The 18,143-nt window shown below is 41.0% G+C and overlaps 1 protein-coding gene and 1 long non-coding RNA gene across 2 annotated transcripts in view; one reads left to right on the forward strand and one right to left on the reverse strand.

The window, feature by feature from the left end:
- Positions 1 to 18,143, reverse strand: part of maml3 (mastermind-like transcriptional coactivator 3) — a 153,881-nt gene that overhangs the window by 99,563 nt on the left and 36,175 nt on the right. The gene's annotated exons all lie outside the window — the stretch shown is intronic.
- LOC146516226 (uncharacterized) lies at positions 12,584 to 17,518 on the forward strand. The gene is made up of 6 exons (XR_014874712.1): positions 12,584 to 14,294; positions 15,445 to 15,518; positions 15,726 to 15,844; positions 15,937 to 16,064; positions 16,151 to 16,245; positions 16,891 to 17,518. It is a non-coding gene; the product is annotated as an uncharacterized LOC146516226 (long non-coding RNA).

Genomic DNA, 18,143 nt, shown 5'->3' on the forward strand with positions numbered 1-18,143 from the left:
TTACACTCTTAAATCCTACTTCTTATTCCTGCGTCTTTTGTGATCTTACAAAGCTTCAAACAACGCGTCGACTATTAAATCAGTCGTCATAATCGTGACTAGTTGACTAATCGCGGCAGCCCTAATGTTAGGTGTAAAAAAAATGGAAGAAGACATCACAACACTGTGACACTGATTTGTCAATTCTTGTTTTAAAGCCTCAAGTTGATGTTTTTCAGCCATCACCATCTGATGGACCGACCCGAGAAACCGAGGATGCTGCACTGCTGCGATTTACCAATCATAAAGTGGGCCTCCTCTAAAGAATACCCTGCACTGTCATCCTTTTTACTCCACATGAGAACAAAACTGACTAAATTTAAACGTTTTATTAAGAAAGGACACAACTGGCTTTCTTTTCACAGAGGCCGCCCCCTGCAGGTGAATAGGAACAATGCATGTTTGTGGCGCATTACTTATCAGATCCCTCTTTTATATACAGTCTTTCGCTCGACTTAAGAAGTAGGCGAATCAGCAAACACCTGCACGGGTCTGTGGTAGTTATTTTCCAAAATAAAAAAAAAAGCATCAGTTAAAATAAGCTCAAAATATTATAATAAATGAGATCTAAACTTCAGCTTAACAGCTTTAGCAACTCACAAACTCTGCAGCTAACAGGCCCTTGTTATTGTCGCTGCTGAATGCTAACATTAGTCCATCTTCTATATAATAGAAGTAATAGAGATTGAAAATGTGACGTCATTCAGGGGTGAAACCACAAAGGATTCTGGGAACTCGTGGCAAGAGGTACTAGCCTTTGTTTATTGTGCATAAATAGTGAATTGTCCTGACACAAGATTGCGTTTCGCTTCTGTTATTACCATGGTACATTGACAAAAACATATACTTTTATTCACAGGATAAAACAGTTTTTTTGTATCACTAATTGCCCAGTACGATTACAGCGTACAATATTATTGTCACTGCTACATTTCTGTAATGCGTACCAGAAATTATTTCCACTACTAATTAATTACCATTGAGCATAAAGGTCCTATTAGTAAACGGTTAGCGAATGTGTAGAACTGGAGAATGAACGTTTTGCGGTGCTGCAAATGCTTGCATTTGATGCGGTACTTGGATTGTTTTGCTACGAGTTCCCGGCATGCAATGCACGAAAGTCACGTGGTCTGTCAATCTCTATATGTTGGTAGGGCTTCACTGTTTGCAAGCATTCATATTATCCTGAAATGTGTGAATGCAGTTACGTCTCACTTATTACTGCCAATATAGACGTTGTGCTTTATTCAGTACGAAGCATAATGAGTGACCATAAACTATATTTACTGAGGTCAAAGCAAAGGCAGCCAGAGTCCTTTTTCTCATAGCTTTCTATGCAACTGATAGCTGTTGCAACCATAGAAGTCGCCCCCTGCTGGCCATAAAGAGAATGGAGGTTAAAAGCAGGCCAGATGCAAAAGCTGCGTCCATGCTTTGTACTATGGTTGCAGCAGATGGACAGCGCTATATAAACCCAGCACAAACTGCACGGTCCGATGTTATTTTCCGATGTTATTTGACTTACTAAAGGACACGACCAATTGTTCTGCCACTGTACATTGTAAACGGACGTCTTTGTCTACGGCTGGCGTGTGTGCGAGTGTGTTTGTTCGCCGCGCTGCCTCTGGGCAGAAATCATGAGGGATGACAAAAGACAGATATACTAATCTATCAAGACCTCTACAATACATCTCTCCTTTTTCCCTGCCTCTCTCTCTCTCATCCTCTTTCATCCCATTGATCCCATCTTATGGCAGACTGATTTTCATTTAATGCAACAACAACTTTGTGCTGTGGCTTCTTGTTTCCATGTGTTTGCTTTGTTCATACATGTGTGCGTGTGGTCACTGTCGCTGGCCGCGTATAAACTGCACTTTTATACCGTACTAAACAGACTTTTAGCCTGCCTGTAAAACGCCGTCGTCATCACTCTTCATTCATCCGTCTTCACCTCCCTGCCTCACTCGTTTTCAGCTGCTAGCCCCTCCTCCTCTGCTCTCCTCTCACTACATCTCCCTCCGTCGAGCCCATCCCGCGTAATGCATCATCTCTCTCATCTGTGCAGGCCAGGCAGACCCATCATTACCCCAGCATGCAAGTATTGATCCACGGCCCCAGTGTGTATGTGTTATTTTAAGATGCCCAGACCTGTAATCAGCATGTTAATGATAGTTATCGCAAAAGCAACAGGCTCTGCGTGGTTATTTAAGGCCTGTGGATACCAGTGAGAGGCTGGCAGACCGAGCACACAAATACAAACATGCACACGCGAGGTTGGGACGGGGGGCGGGCTGGTGTTCTAATGAGGGTGCTCTGGGGCTCGTTGGGTCAAATCTTCAGGCAGGATCACTTCCTGCTGTCTGTCTGTCACCCTCAGAGCTCGCCAACGTCTTCGTTATTTCCCCGGGACTGCGGTATGTATGTGTGCGCGGTGGCTGAGGAAAGGTGACGTCATCTGCGCCCCGGAGCGCTCTTAGATTGCATGTCGCCTGATCAAATATAAGTGGTATGTTTGTGTGTTGTGTGTGTGCACATGTGCTGTTGCCCATCAGCAAAAGGGAAGTGAGGCTGTGTAGCTGCAGGCTTTGACTCACTCTGGTCAAATGACTTCTGCATTTGCCCGCAAAACCTTGGAAATTTCACATTCCGATCAACGTAAGGTAAACAAACCACTGTGCACGCACACACAAACAAACACTTGCAAATACAATTTATCTTGATATATTACAGGATGCAGATGTTGCAACCCCCTGCTATCCTTCCAGAAAGCAAATACACACACACACACACACACACACACACACACACACAGCAGCTTTGCCAATATGGATAAGCCCTATTTGGCAGTGTTGAGGAAGATGCATTTCAGAGGTAAATGACATCATTACCATATAAATGACTTCCAGCCAAACACATCTGCTAATGTAGCCACACACACACACACAGCAGTAAATGTGATATTGGTTACACATAATTTCAGCGCATCTCACACAAACAAACACACACACGCAATCCAAAAACTCTGCGTTAACCTCACACACAGCTTTTAAAAATAGACTCGCGCTGCTGGTTCGGATGGGGTCTAATCCGACCCTCATGTATGGGGAAAAAATGGCTGCCAACGCGGTGCAGCAAGTGCAGCACAAACACTGACAGGTGACTGTTGCTTACTGGATGCTTGCTGATGTGGAGAGACGTTCGTTTATGAGGTCAAGGTTGAGTGAAAGTATACAGACTCTTTAAGAGTTCTGCTCCGATACACATCAAGACTTTGAGTGTAAAAAGGTTGAAGCGGCTCAGATATATCTACTAATAATCACTTCCACTGAAATGTCGTGTTTAAGCTACAGCAGCGCTCTTTGTTTTTCTAATTTTGGGTTGTTTGTGTTGTCAAAGGGGGCAGGGGCATTTCCAGCTGGAGACCCCCCTGGCAACATCTGGTCACTAGGGTGTATATTCCCCAACCAGTTGGTGAGTGGTTGCTGGAGGTTGTTTGCTGTCGCTGGATGAAATCTGAGAGTCTCTACACCTGTGTGACTTTGGCTTTAGGTAACCAGCAAATATTTATCCTGGTGAGTTATTTATCCAGACTAATACTATCAATTTGGGACGCACTGCTTTAAAATTTGGATCAAATATCCTGACCCAAAAAGCTATAGTGAGTATTTGCGACAGCAGGCTATAATTTCATTCTGTGCTTAATTCTATGTTGTGCTGTCTTTGCTATGGCACACTCTAAAAACAGCATGCTGGGTGCTGGAGGCATGGGGAAGAAAGCTAAGAGCGTAGGGTCAGCAGGTTGGAGGTATTTATTTCTCCTTTCTCAGAGTTTTCCTTGTTTATTTGAGGTGCTGTAGTTCAGTCCTCCTTTAAGGGCTCACTCAGCGTCTCTGCAGTTATCTTACATCAGAGCAGACCCACGTAAGGGGCTTTTCTTGCAAATGCTAACATAATGATTTGTCGTCAGTCGAACTCTTCCCTTCACCCATCTCGTTCTGGTTTTGCTCCATGTGTGAGGTTTTTGTGAAAATTAGTGCACAAGATTCTACATGTGATCATATACTGCAAGGTTTAATGCAGGGTTCACCCTATATGGCTTCTTTCACTCTCTCCCCGAATTTCGTGTCTAATCTTCATTATTTTATCAAAAATAAATCCTAAAAATATAAATGCAAACTTGCGATGTTACTAATAAAAGAATTTCTGCACATTTTTATTCATAGATGTATTTATTTGTTGCATTTGATTAAAGTTAAGCCTCATGTTGCCTTCAGGGACATGCATGGTTGTGCGCTGGTCCTACTCTGCACTTTGTAGATCATTGTCTACATGTTGCAGCTGTTTCCTGTCACTAGGGGGCAGTGTTAAAGACGAACAGTTTTGTGCACGTTAATTAAGATAACATGTAAACACGACCGTTAACAACAATCAAACTGTCCTCTACAGCCAACATCTGTGCTTCTCATGCTGCTTCATTGACATTTGATGATTTTTCGCACTTCTCCCCCTTGTGGTGAGCTCCGCTGTCACTTCCCTTCCTGTTCAAGCAAACTTCTCAACCAATCAGCATTCTACCTATGCGTGGCCTCTTCTCGGTCAGGCCTGACTGAACACAAGCTCATCTGCATAGGATGCGTAGTTATTATCAAGTAACTACACGAGCAACCGCAAACTCCACTTTATCTGTAAAATAATTCTACTGTGGATCGACAGCTACCACAAGTCACGGCGTCGTCGTGAGCGTCAGATGTGAAAAAGATGAAAAGTTGCATCCCTACTAAGAAATTCATCCTCTATAGTGGAGCTACAGCAGATAAAACAGCCTATAACTTTGCAGCTGCATGAGCGAGGAGCTCGCAGGCTGAAAACAAGGGGTGGAAGGGCTTAATGTGACACCAGACGGAGCTCAGGCTGAAGCACTCTACATCTATACAGGCAGTCAGTGTTTGTCTGTGTCGCTGTCTGCAGCGTATACACATTAAACCGGCACCGGAGACACTCATGCTACAAAGACAAGAGGAGGCAGGTAGGCGACGGCGACTGCTGCAAAGCTGTGATGGCCGTTATTGTCCTCAAGACTAGGACGGCTTTTATCTGCTCTCCAAGCTCACAAAGACGAGAGAGAAAGAGAGAGAGAGGGGTGGGGGGGGAATTAAAGAGAGAGAGAGCACACAGACTGCCTGCGGCTCGCTTTCAACATCTCAATGACTACACACACTCGTCTCTCTCTCACCCTGTTCTCCTCGCCGGTCCTCCCCTCCCTCTCTATCTGTAGTTCTGCCTTTTTCTCCTCCTCCTCCTACTCACGCTCTCCCCTCGTGCCCTCAGGCCATAAACATCAGCATGTCACACACATGGCCATGAAACACAATGAACACACACACAGAGAGACACACACCAACAAAACTGATGAACACCAGTGGTAGGCTTTGTTCCAGAGCAATGGTTCTGGGGTCCCGAGGAACCAGCCATGCAAAAAAGAAAAGGAAGTGTGTTTGCATACACGCACACACACACACACACACACACGCTCGCGTACATGACCACCCTCCCGCCCGTACTGTCACTTCCTAACACCATCACTTATTCATGTGAGAGAACATTAGAACAGGAGTCTCCCTCTCCCCCGTCTCACTACAATGTGTGTTTTTCCGAGGAAGGGGAACTTGTCGTTTACTCGCCAGTGTGCGCGCGCCTACATATGTGCAGCATCTGAGCGGCTCTGTGTGCGAGCAACAGAGGGAGACGGACAAACCGAAACCGCGGAGGAAGTTATTAATTATTTTAGCTCCTATTAGGAGGAACACGTTGAGTCGATACCCCTGGAGACGTGTCATGAACGCCTCTTATTGTTCTCCAGCTGACATACGCCACTCTCCTCCTCTCCTCCCTCCTCGCCTCCCCCCTCGTCTATCCTTCGCTCCCGGTCACATGTACCTTTTCCTCTCCTCCTCTTCTACTCCTCTATCCCCGCTCTCGTGCATCCCAGCTGTAACATGCACCTCTCTCCTCCAACCACCCTTGTTTTCCTAGCGTTTTGTTCACCGTGTCAGCCCTTTTGCTCTAATTTCCCATCTCCGCCGCGCTCCTTCACATCTCCAATTTCCCTCTCTCCTGACTCCTTTTCATCTTTCATCATTTTTGCTTCTGATTTTGTCCCTCATAAGCTGCCCTCAAGCTCCTCATTCAATCCCGCCCCTCCCTCCTTTTCTATTCCACTTTTACTTCATCTGTGTTGTCTTTCTTCCTGTTCACCCACACAGATCACTCATCTCTGTCACACTGATTTTCTTTTGCGTGTGTGTGTGCGTGTGTGTGTGTGTGTGTGTGTGTGTGTGTGTGTGCGCCATTGGGAGATCATCTAGAAACTCGCAGTCTGCCTCGGCTCAGAAGCCGCTTCGGCTTTTATCCCCAGCTCAGTTGCAGCGGCTCTAACACGCCCACAGCCCAACAAAGCAGCCAATCAGAAGCCACTTCCTTATTTCAAAAGACATGTGGTTTAAAGAGGCATTGGACAATTACACACAGACACACACATCCACACATAGCAAGACAGAGAAGCAGAGAAACAGATAGAAGAGACATTTTCAGTATATGCAAAGAATTTCTCTATAAAATAGCAGTTACTAGAATTTGATAGTTGTGCGACCCTAAGAAAAGGTGACTAAGAAAACGACACTCTCCTATAACGTGCAACCAGTTGCCACAATGTCTTTATTTAAAGGGGACCTACCATACTTACTTCCAGCTCCGATTCACAGCTTAATGTAAAATATGAGCAAAGGGGTCTTTTACAGGGAGAATTAACACCTGAATGTGTTCTCCTCAGCTTAGTGTTAGAGCACGGTGAACACAGACTGATTTGAGGACTCAAACTGTTTTGTTTACTTTAGATTTTCCGATTTTACTAATTTAATTTTTAGCTCAATGGGCTAAACACCCCAGTTGGAGCCAGCTTTTTGCAAGCCTGGCGTCTAAAATCCCCATGACTCTGAATGACACCCCATTATCTGCATTATAAAGCAAAAAAGCTACAATGTAACTATTAAAATATGCAGAAATTAATAACTTCAGTCAAATACATGCATAAATAAATACATTTAACAATAAATAAATAAATAGAAAATATAAATGATAATATAAACAGTTTTGGTCCCCCACAAACCTCAGACTAATGTTGATTTGAGATGTAAAAAGACTAAATTTAGATCATTAACATGTTCCAGCGTGTTCCTCTTGTGCAGCGGTCTCAAGCCTGTGCCACACGCAGCGCTTTCGTCCATCTCCAGGGGATCCCTGTGGCCCTGCTTTCACCCCCAACAGTGGATTTATACTTCTCAGTTAAATTTACTTCACAGGTAAGTTGTAACCGCAAGGCCTTCTGCAAGGCCATCCCATAATATGATGTGATTGACTGTCTCCTTCGACAGTAATGATACCTCCCCCCGTTCTGGTGTAAAAAAACAATATTTCCAGTAACCCCATTAAACAGTACTAATGCAAAAACCAGTTTATCCAACAGAATTACATCAAGTCTGCTAGCATTTAGCTCCAGCTAGTAGGTCTCAAGTCAAGACAGGAACATCTTTGACCTTGGGATCTGTTAGGAGTCACCAGTCTCACGCACAAATGGGACTAATTATCTATGCACACACACACACACTGACACACAAGCCGAAGCACGAAAACAAGCCCGATCAAAGCGATGAACGCATGGATGTCTACGAACACGCACTCTCACCCACACACCCACAGATCTCCATTGTCCCCCAGACAAAGATGGGAGTGCATCCCTGTGCAAGTGCCCCAGGGGGAGACCTGATTCTGCACCCACCCCTTAACCTCCACATGAATGCACACACACACACACACACACACACACACACACACACAAACACACAGAGACATTAACCCACCCCCATGCTTGACGGCCTGTTTTGAAGAGTTACAAACCGGCTAGCAGACAGAAGTGGGGGTTGGGGCAAAGGGGTCCCTGTATGGTAACAAGGACATTATAAGCCAATTATGAGTGCCGCCTGAGTGACTGACAGACAGGGTGGAGAGCGCGACACGGCTGGCTGTCTGATGTGGAGAAGGTGTGTGTGTGTGCGCGCCTTTGTATCAAATTGAATTCCTCACTGTTACAGCTAAAGCTTTGGGCTAAAGGGCTCTAATATGTGCACATAAACACAGTCTAACACACACAGGGCAAACATCCACACGATCCCCTCCCTTGAGGTCCACCTCCTACACGCAAAGGCATTCAAAAGATCTCTTTGTCTCTCTATCGTGCCAGAGAAATAGAGGAGAGAGAGAGAGTGCGAGGGGAAGGCGGGAGGGAGGGCAAAGAGGAGAAAAAGAGCAGCAAAAGGATTTTGCAGGAAAGCAAGGAGGAAAAGAGGGAGACCTGAAGGAGGAGGAGGAGGGGGAGACAGAGAAAACGTGGAACAGGAGACTTAGGAGCAGGAGGGGGAGTGCTGAGGAAGAGGATGAGGAGGGAGAAGGCGAAGAGATGGAAGCTGAGAGAGACAGCCGGGCTCCAGCACTGCTCTGAACTCGTTTGATCCAGTTCGTCTCGCCAGGCGTTCCTCGAGATACATTCCTGTGGCTGGCTGTGTGCAGATCGAGTGAGAGACAGAGGGAGATAGTGAGCAAGGGAGAGAGAGAGAGAGAGAGGGGGTGAGACCAGCAGAGAGATTGAGAAACCGAGAGACAGGCGCAGGGAGAAGCTTGTAGGTAATTTGCTAGAAAAGCAAAAGTAAGATGAGATCAACCAGAGGAAATTAAAAGAGAAGAAAGCGACACGCAGAGAGAAACCGAGAGAGAGGAAATATATTCAAGCCGCAGCAAAAAGTTTCCTAAGTGCCAAACGTTACCTGCTGCTGAAGTTCAACCCTCCAAACCACCCACCCGCTTTCCCTTTTTTGTGTCTTTCTACCCGAGGAAACCCGAGCACTTCAGTTAGGCAGGGAGAAGATGAAAGAGAAAGACAAAAGTTAAAGTGGTGGCGAGAACAAGACAGAAGCAGAACGGCGAGGAGGAGGAACTGAAGCGCTTTTCTACCATGTTTCAAACTATGGAAAGTGTCTCTACCACAGAAACAGCATCCCATCATTTCTATCAGAAGAGTTAGCCATGACAACTCTTCTGATATTAGCATATATATAATGTTAAAGATGTGGATTCATATTAAACACTAACAATAAAACATATTTAATAATAGTTGAACATGACCTAAGCTTTAAATAATGAAGTCAGTGTATCAATGTGTTAACAGACCCTATCAGCACTGAATCATACTTGTTATTAATCTCTGTCTCTCTTCCACAGCATGTCTTTTGTCCTGTCTTCTTCCTTTCACTCCAACCAGTCGCAGCAGATGGCCCCGCCCCTCCCTGAGCCTGGTTCTGCTGGAGGTTTCTTCCCGTTAAAAGGGAGTTCTTCCTTCCCACTGTCGCCAAAGTGCTTGCTCATAGGGGGTCATATGATTGTTGGGTTTTTATCTGTATGTATTACCATTTTTAAACCTTCTAATTACAAATGGCAGCCAATCAGAAGAAAGGTAACTTGAAAAAGGAATGACCTTAAAGGTATAGGAAACAGCTTGTTTCAGACAATGGATGAACTGACAGAATATGAGCTCTGTCACACATGCCTATGGACCCGCCCCCTGGCAACCACCTGTCTTTAGGAAAAAGGTGTATTTCCTTATCCATTGGTAAGTGGTTGCTGAAGGTTTCTGGCTGTTGTCGGGTGAAATTGGTCAAAAAGAGGTTGGTGTAACCCCCCCCCTCGTGATTGCTTTGGTCACCAGCGGATTTGCATGGAACATGTTGCCTTGTCACAAACACTCTCCAACTACTTGCCGAGTAGGAGTAAAACTTCCGCAAACACATCAAAAAGTTGGAGAATATTCATGTTTCCGTAGCAACCACTGGTTAATAGCAGATGGCTGAGTGGTGACTGTGGCCTCAGATAAAAAAAAGATTATTCTGAACCGTGAATCATGCAAAGCTGGTCTAATAAAGTCCACAAATACAGGTCCACTTTCTAGGTCACCTGGAAAGTTACTTGTTTGCTGACTTGATGCAAAAACAGTCATTCATGTTCTTTTTCAGGTCCAGGACACTTGAATAGTTCTTACGCTGGGGTGAAGGTGTCGAGTTCACAGGGTCACGAAAAAGACCAAAGACCTTTCTTGGCTGTCTATATCGAATCTCTGGAGGATGAAATTTCTGTAACTCGAACCCAAACAAACCCTCACCTACTGGCGGGGGTGGAAACCACCTGCTTGCTGGTCAAGACATCGTTTTGAGCGGGACAGCCAATCAGAAAGTGGGCTTAGAGGAAGAGGAGGGTGAATTCAAAGGCGGAACGGAGGCCCACTAGAGGATAATTTTTAGAGGATCAATTTTTAGTTATTAGGAGAGGTTGAAGTGGGATTCAACACAATAATCGTTTTATGAGCTGAAGTTTGATCAGCTGACCTCCTGCTCTTTGTGGATTTATACACCTGAATTAAACAACATGTCAGCAGATGTTTCATGAGCTGTCCTGGCTGATTTCCATCCTCTACACTGACAGTACACAGCATGTGTCACAATATGATAACACAACATTCACAAGTTGATCAAACCCCACTGAGCAGTCCTTACCTTTAAATCTAACCTCTCTTCTTCCTCTCCTGTCCTGTCTTTCTTATCTTTCTCCATCTCTGAGTGAAGTTAGCTCTTTCTGTGAAATACAGCAGCTGGACCTTTAGCTAGCAACACACTTTGTGACAAACTGCACACAAACAGTTTGTGTGTTTGCTGATGTTTGGTGAGCTGATAGAAACGTTGCATTTGAAATTACCTGCCACAGTGACAAAACATCGCCCCCTCCTTCTGTAGGGCTAGATACTGAAGTACTGCGACCGCAACTTATGGACACCTGCAGTCGTTCTGGTGTGCAAAAAAACAGATGAATAAAAACACCGGCACACCTTAACCCCCGACTTTCACACACGGTTTTGCATCTTTCATCTCTTTTATGCACCCAGGTGATTAATACATGAACAGAATCGCCTTTCGCGTGTTGCTGTTTAGGTTTAAATCGGTTTGAACTTCGAAGGCCTGCAGTGACGTGAAATACTGACTCCCCCTCAAATGCTTCAAAACAAAAGTAACGAGTGCGTGTTAAGAGTGTTTCGTTACTGCTGGCCCGGCAAGCTATTTTGCTTAAGTGGAAAGACTCTTCTCCCCCCTCACACACACAATGGCTAAATAATATGATGTCCTGTATGGACTTAGAAAAACTTAGATATACAGTTTGTGGGTCAAAAAACAAATTTTCTGGTCCCCCTTTCTGGTCTTCTTTGAAAGGCCCACAACTATTGTTTCTGAGTAGTCCAAGGATCCCCCCCCCCCCCTTTTTTCTTTTCCCCTTTTTTTTTAATGAGTCTGTTTGTTTAGTTGACTGATGGTTTTTTGTTTTTGTTTTTTGTGTGTTTCCTTTAGGCTACGTCCACACGTACCCGGGTATTTTTGAAAACGCAGATTTTTCTATGCGTTTGCACCTTTCGTCCACACGTAAACGGCATTTTTGGTCACTGAAAACTGAGATTTTTAAAAACTCCGGCCAGGGTGGATATTTTTGAAAACTCCGTTTTTGCATTTACGTGTGGACGAGAAAAACTGAGAAAACGCAGCGTCAAAGGTGTGCGCATTTTTTGACGTCACACTGTGCGCCACGTTATTGTTTCGGTTAAAATTATTTCTACAATACTATTACTGTTAATTGTTCTCTCTGCAGTGTTTAAATGCTTACATATACACACACAGTTACTGTCCCTCCACACATACGACTCGGTTCTGCTTCTATGCCCCAGCTTTGTTTACTTTTTCCCACCGAGGCTTCTAGACTTCTGATTGGCCAACATTTCTACACGGTTAGAAATATATCGCCACCTGTTGCTTTGGCATGTTCCTAGCAGCGTATTCCTTCATTTCTGCCTTTACGTGTGGACGGGATTATTTTTTAAAACGGAAACGGAAAATCTCCATTTTCAAAAATACCCGTGTACGTGTGGACGTAGCCTTAATTGAGCAGCAGGCTGCCAGTTATTTGTTGCTTAATGGTCAGGGTGGGAACAAGAATGAGAAAATTTTGAAGCACTTTGTATTATACATTGCATTGAAACCTTTGTCTAATAAAAAGACTTTCAAAAGAAAGAAGAGTGTAAGGAGTAAAAAGCACAGATATTTGTTTAGAAATGTAGGGAGTAAAATTAAAAAGTGTAAATAAAAGTAAAGTACAGATACCTGAAAATTCTACTTAAGTACTGTAAGTATTTATACCCCCTTACTTCCCAGATCTGAAGCTATACGCTATTAAAACCCAAGAATAAAAATATTGGGATGGAAATGAGCAAACTAGGAACAGGAACCAACTCAAGCCTGCAGTGATTCCTTTAAACATGTTTCTCAGTTTTCTCTGTGGATGTGAAGGATTTCGTCCACACCGAGATCACGTGATCACGCTATACACTGCTACACTGCAAATTTCTTGTAGCTTAACAAGATTTATTGTCTTAAATTTAGCCAGATTATCTTGTCCATCTTGTTTTGAACATTACAAACTAGTTTCCAGTCTCATGTGTTAGATGATTAGACTTGTTTTAAGTATATATTCCTTTTTTTTCTTATTTAGTCTGTAAATCTAAAAATGAACCATTTCACCTTTATTTCAAGCAAAAATAGCTTTTAGATAGAGTGTAAAACAAAAAATTATCTTAAAATAAGAAACATTCACCTTTTTCCTTGAAATAAGAAAGTCAATCATTGGAAGGTATATTTAGACCTGAGACGTGTCACAGATGTATTTGTTACCATGTAAAATAAGCCACTTTACTCTAACGGCATAATGTATAGCATCTTCAATCACCAAAAACTCCATATTAGCAACCTCTGATACAGGACCTAGTCCTTTCTCATTTACAAATATTGGATGCTCAGTTCCTGCTTCACTTTGACAACACTCCAGCAGCTGATTGTGGTTTACAAGAGACTTGCACACATTCTTAAAGTTTAATTTGGCTGACTATTGTTTTTTTAAAAAAAACTGCGTTTAGACTCTATTTCATACACGTATGACAAATTACAGGTCCCAGGGCAATAATCTGAGAGGGAAGATGCAGCATGTAATCTTCTATCATTTTTTTAGTTTGGACACAGTTTGTAAAGACACAACTGGGGCAAAAAGTATTTTAACAATTTCAATTAAATCCAAAATAAATTTGATAAAAGAATGGCAAAATCTTGATCAATATAAGCATTTGTCCAGGGGATTGTTTTAATCTGTTGTCACTTGAAGCTAAAGTAGCATTAAATTTTTTTTTATGAATTATAGAACATTTTTTGAGACATTTTATTAAATTCGATGAATTTATATTCCAAAATCTCTTTTTCCCAAAGTCTGTTTTTGTTTCATAATGGGGTTTTTCATAATGGTGTATTTATTTGAGGTCATTTAACAACTGAATTTCTTATTCAGGCAATCAGGGTGGGACCTGAACGCTCATTGGCTGCTGCTTAAACAGGTGCTTAAAATTAAAGTGTCTCAAAATGTTTCTATTATTACAAAAAAGAATCGTAGTGAAATAAATATTTAATAAAATATTATAAAAATACACAATGTAAAATAAAAATTAAATGACACGTTTTAACACTTTGGTGTTCCATAGTCTAGTTCATATTAAAAAGTTAAATAATGTATTAGCACTAGATTAGGTTCCTGTATTCCTCGGTACAACCATCCCACATATCACACAAAAGTCTGGACTACTGCTATGAATTGTATTAATATGGCTCAAAAGAGACTTTACTGTTAAGGCAACAAAAACAAAACAAATCCCACACCTCCAACACGCCATCTTGTTTGGGGAAAAGACCTGAAAGAAGTTCTTGGCGGGCAGAGTAGTAGAGGTCAATACCAAGTTTGAAGGGGTGGTTTATACCAAGTCTGCATTTAACTTGTGTAGTAATGTAATTGTAAAGACGACTACAACAGTCATAGTAATTGATGGGTTATTTGTTAAAATTAGTTTTTCGAATGCAGGTTCATTATGCATGTTATGTTCACGTTTTACAAGCTTTACACAGACGAAAATGTGTAACCCTACCTCCCCCCTGGCTGCCCTCAAGTGGCTCTGTCCATTACCTCACTGTTTGAATCGGAGGACACGAGGGAGCAGGTTCGGACTGGATTCTGTTGAGGTAATTAACTTTTGCTTACAAACATTTCGGGTTCTTTTAGCTTTGACTTACTGTAGTAACATCAGTCATGGTTAAATATTAAGTTTTACCGAGGCAGTATTATCAGTTCACTACCAATGGGTAGTTAGCCAAAACTGCCAGCCAGCTAGCTAGCTTAGTTCATTCAGTATGCTGAATTGTTAGCATGCAGTGATAGTTTAAAATTATTAATGGTGCTAGTTAGGTAAATTTAGCTTCGTGTTCAATATACTTAACATAGCTATATGACAAAAGAACTACAGTTGATATCCGCCTTTGCAAAAGTCCGTTTTGTGTTTCCCACCCACGGAAAATAAAAAGCTGCGGTGTTTTTTTTTTCCTTCTTAAGCCGCGTGCTCTCTGTCTGCACTGTGCTTGGTGTGTTTGTGTGTGCAACTTGGGAGGACCGATACTGGTTTGAGACAAATCTCGCAATCGGGCTCATAACTTTACAATGCTGTTTTTTGTTATGGAAAAAGACAGGGGTGTTGGACAGATCTATATTTAACTTAAATGAGGATTTACTTAAGTCATCAAGAGTTAACTGTTTTATGACCAAAATTACATTTAACCAACATGAGTTTATTCAAATTTTATTATTTTACTATTTTTTGCAAGTCCAGTTTGGGTAATGAAATTAAAGATAACACAAGGGAATAAAAATAATGCACATTTATGAAAGACATCTTTACCTATAGATTTACTTTAAGCCTCATTTCCGACAGATTATGATTAATCATATAAACTTGTAAGTTGGAGAAGATGTGAACTTGCTTCCAATTATTTATGTTGTAAACTATTAATATCAATCAGGTCACTTTAACCTTGCTGAACCGAGGTAACATTTTTTCTTGAATGAAGTGGCCTAATCTGAGCTGTGGTCATTTGTTGAATGATTTGACAAGCAGTTGGGCACTATTAGTTTTAGTTTGAAAACTAGTTTGGAATAGCCTTGTCATAAATTTTAAGTGAGCAATTTTATAAGACTTAACCATTGAATTAACACAGGCTCTACTTGGTCTGTCTTTTGCACCTTATCCATGTGTCTGATTGCATAGACTTTGGATCCATGGCAGATGGTGTCTTGACTCAGTTTTTCTTTTGACCCAAACATATGTTTTTCTTTCCTCAGGGAAAAGTTCTGACAAAAGCTACACCAGTAAATCATGGAGGGTTTGGATGATTGCAGCCTTTCGGTTCTAAATGGTAGGCCAAGCATATGCATATTTATGCAAATTAATGTCTAAATGAATTTTGTGTTGCACACACTGACAGTGATCGTACATAGAATCAGTTTTATGTTGTCAGATCAATAAAATATTTAAATTACATTTAAATGTATTTGACAAAATGACAATTTGGAATTGTTGTACAACTTTTACATTTCTGAAAGTTACTGACTTTTATTTACAGCTGCAGACATAGATGAGGTCTTGCTCCACACCCTCAGTAGGGACGATTTAAGGGACCTGCTTCCAGGGCCTGAAAATTTTATGAGGAGGAAACAGTTGTGGGCTCAAGTTCACAAAGAGGCAAGTTTTGCCGCTTTTGATTTAAAAACACTTAGCACGACACATTTTGTTTAGGACTCCTGTAATATAACTATTTTCGTTTTCTTATTTAGGATGAGACTAAAGAAAAGGCGTCTCATGGACATCTCACCATGTGACCAGGGAGAAGATTATGATGCAGATTCAAGTGGTGGATCAAACATGCTTTTGCCACCAAGGAGCAGTTCTGGTGACAACAGTTGTAAGTGAAAGATTACAATTATGGCAATAATATTGAATATTGAACTGAAATTTGATTTAGTTCTTTCTTTCCTGTTCTGTTCATAGCCCTGTTCAGGACACTACCAACTTTCTTCCCATCACAAGTTGCACCACCCAAGAAGATGGGACATGCCAGTGAAGCACTGATTGATGTCCTTCAGGTCTGTGTTTCTTCATATTTGTTATCAAATAATGCCCGTAAAGCCTTCACTTTAACAGTTTATTTGGCATATGGCCTTTTTATCCATGCCAAGTCCTCCAACAATGTAGTTTATATTTGGAAAAGGTGTGCAGAAATCTGAAATGGCACAAACACTGAGATAAAAAAAATTTCAATAAAAATAAAGAAAATCATAAAGAAATTAAAAACAAAATGGAAATAATTACATATTTAACTATCACAGGTGCAGTATCTTTGTCATTTCCTAAAGTGTGTAAAGACATAATCCTAACGGTGATGAGGCAGAATTTATTACATTTTTCAATGGCATGAATAAATATATATATATATATATATATATATATATATATATATATATATATATATATATATATATATATATATATATATTATTTTTATTTTTTTTTCTATACAGTATTTGTCAATCTAAAGAAAAATAACATTAATATGGTCTGTAGCGCATCTGATCTATGGTTGTCATCATTCATGTATCACCCGAAGGGTGCACCCCAAAGGGATCAATAAAGTGAAGTCTAAGTCTAATACATACTTGAACTACCCTGATAGCTTTGGAGTTTCTCCGTACATTGTACAATTTTTGTCTTTGTTTTTCTTTTGCCAACAGAAGATCCAGCGTCAGCCCCGTTCTGCTCTTTGAAGGGTCCCGCTGTCTTATTGCAGTTGGAACCACTCTCATCACCACATTTGACCACAGATGACCTTGGAGAAGGTTTGCTGTATCTTATGGCATACTACTACACCCTGCATCTCACCTATCCTAAATGTGTGGCAACGCTTCTGTCTGTCATTTAGACTGAAGTGTTAAAGGACAAAATCCATGAGCAAGACACCACAGGCTCATACAAAAAAGTCATGGCAGGCTGTAGGAATGTTTATTGAAACGTAGAGCTGTTTGAGCAAGATGTAACTTAGGTCTGTGTTGGAAGGTTTGGGCCTGATAGCTTTGAAGTTGTAATTTACACTTGAATTCTTTTTTTTTATTCTTATTAATGTAATACAAAGTACTTTTTTTCTTTAAACACATCTGTTCTGCAAATTGTGTTTAAAATTGCAAATGCTCTTTTATTACATTTTATATGTTGAGTAGCTAACTGGTTTAGCACTTCTAAAAGGAACACAAAATAACAATGTTACACTTACAATGTGTCTTTAAATTTTTGTGTACTATGATTCACTGAAATATTTGTTACTGTTTGGAGAGTTTGTTTCCAATAAAGGTCATGTACACAGTATACTTTGCCTGCTTTAATTTGGCTTTATCTTTCTTATTTTGAGAATTCTTATCAAGTGTAATTATCTTACTGCACTGGCAGATTATTTCACTGTAGTCTAAATCTTCTTAAATTCAATCTATTATTTTTTAACTTATTTTAAGATCTTTAAAATGATTTAATGTACTAGTTTTTAGATTATTTGCCTTGATTTGTTCCTTAGAATAAGTGTTTTATGCCTATTTTCAGATTTAATTTCTTCAACATTTTGCTTAGAACAAGTGGTTAAATCTTATTTTAGGTTTCAATTGCCATGATTGGTTGCTTGGAATAAGTGTGTAAGGCTTATTTTAAGATTTAACTATCTAATTGTTCCCTAGAATAAGTGGTTAAAGCTTATTTTAAGTTTCAATGTTCTGATTTGTTGCCTGGAATAAGTGTAAAATACTTATTTTTAGCTTTATTTAAATCTGGATATTGTTCTTATTTCAAGAAATCTTAATAAGAAAAAAACACTTACCCCACTGGCAGATAATTTCACTTGTTTTAAGCAAAACTTCACCAAAAATAAGTGTATTTATCTAGTATTAAGGAGGTGGGTTTTTGCAGTGTATATCATCTGACTCATGAAACATGAAGCATCCGA

The sequence above is a fragment of the Neolamprologus multifasciatus genome, chromosome 6 (genome assembly GCF_963576455.1).
Source record: "Neolamprologus multifasciatus chromosome 6, fNeoMul1.2, whole genome shotgun sequence".
Classification (NCBI taxonomy): Eukaryota; Metazoa; Chordata; class Actinopteri; order Cichliformes; family Cichlidae; genus Neolamprologus; species Neolamprologus multifasciatus.